The sequence below is a fragment of the Dendroctonus ponderosae genome, unplaced genomic scaffold (assembly GCF_020466585.1).
Source record: "Dendroctonus ponderosae isolate FM_Combo_2020 unplaced genomic scaffold, Dpon_F_20191213v2 Dpon_F_20191213_9, whole genome shotgun sequence".
Taxonomy (NCBI): domain Eukaryota; kingdom Metazoa; phylum Arthropoda; class Insecta; order Coleoptera; family Curculionidae; genus Dendroctonus; species Dendroctonus ponderosae.
This window is the reverse complement of record NW_026019116.1, coordinates 5212480-5213839: the sequence shown is the minus strand read 5'-3', so window position 1 is coordinate 5213839 and position 1360 is coordinate 5212480.

Genomic DNA, 1360 nt, shown 5'->3' with positions numbered 1-1360 from the left:
GTGATTTTGAAATCACGCTTCAGCTCATCTCTAGTTTGAAGCATGGGTCACCCTGTCCAAAAACGATAAAACAAAACGAATTGTGGTTAAACGGTAATCCGAATACGACTGCTTTGCATCTGTCCTCGGAGCCCTTAATATTATGTTTTAAGTAAATTGAGTCTTAAATACTCAACATAATTTTGCGTGCGAAAACATTAAATTAGAAACCAAAGCTGTGAACAAGTGTCACATAAATCAAGCAGCACTTAAAATGTGATCGATTCCAGACTTTTCCCTTTTCTTTTAGATTATCGAAATCGGGGGGTAGGTGGGATAAATATTTGGAAAATATTGGTTTGTTATCTCGTCGTCGATATTGCCTACGTTATGATATTTTTATCTTTCCTGGGTCTCAGGCAAAGTGTGAAGTAAAAATTTTGATTAAAATTTAAAATCAAAATTAATTCCTGGGTTTCAGTCATTTATTGTCCTTATTTATCAATTAAAATACGTTTCTGTGTATTTTTCCACCATCATCAGTTTTTATGTGTAGCGTTGTTGCTACTTTAAGCCTTGGCATACATTTCGCCAAAAATGACTGAAACCCAGGAATTAATTTTGATTTGGAATTGAAACACAGTCAGGAAAGTATGTACAATTAAAATTTAGGAAAAATTTAGAAAATTTAAATCTTGAATTTGTCTCTAGACAAAGTCCTTCAAGGAGGCAGAGACCTAAAAGAACGTTGATTTTTACCAATCATGAGTTTCTGTAAATTTTAAATCTGATGATGGCGCTGTTGTCTCGCCGAAACGTAATGAAATAGCGATTTTCAAAATTTTTACTTCACACTTTGAGACCCAGAAAAGATAAGAATATCCTAATAAGTACACGCAGTCAGGAAAATAAATCAGAATTGCGTGAGTTCTTGTTGAAAATTACTTTAATGGAATTTCGACCAAATTTTGATAACTATTAATACAAAGTGTTAAAAAATAAGTTTGAAAATGACGTTGAGTAAACCATTCACACAACTAAAAACTCGCACCGCTGCGGCTATAACTGCAGCGTCAGCAGTATCCTGCATATTGACGAATGTAGAAAAACGTTTGAACCACAATTCAAAAGGAATTTTGCTTCAAGCATTCGACACACCGTGTAGATTTGCCGCACGAATTGTCGAACTTTTTCACTCAAATGTTCGGTCCAACGTTGGAACGAATGATCGACGCATCGTGTAGCGACGGTTTAAACAGGCAGTGAATGGGGTTGTCTTGTGTAGGGGCGTTCGTTTATACTTAGTAACAAGTAAACATCAACTACTATAAAAACATATATTTACACTCCCAAACGGTAGACAATGTGTAATGGCAGTTCG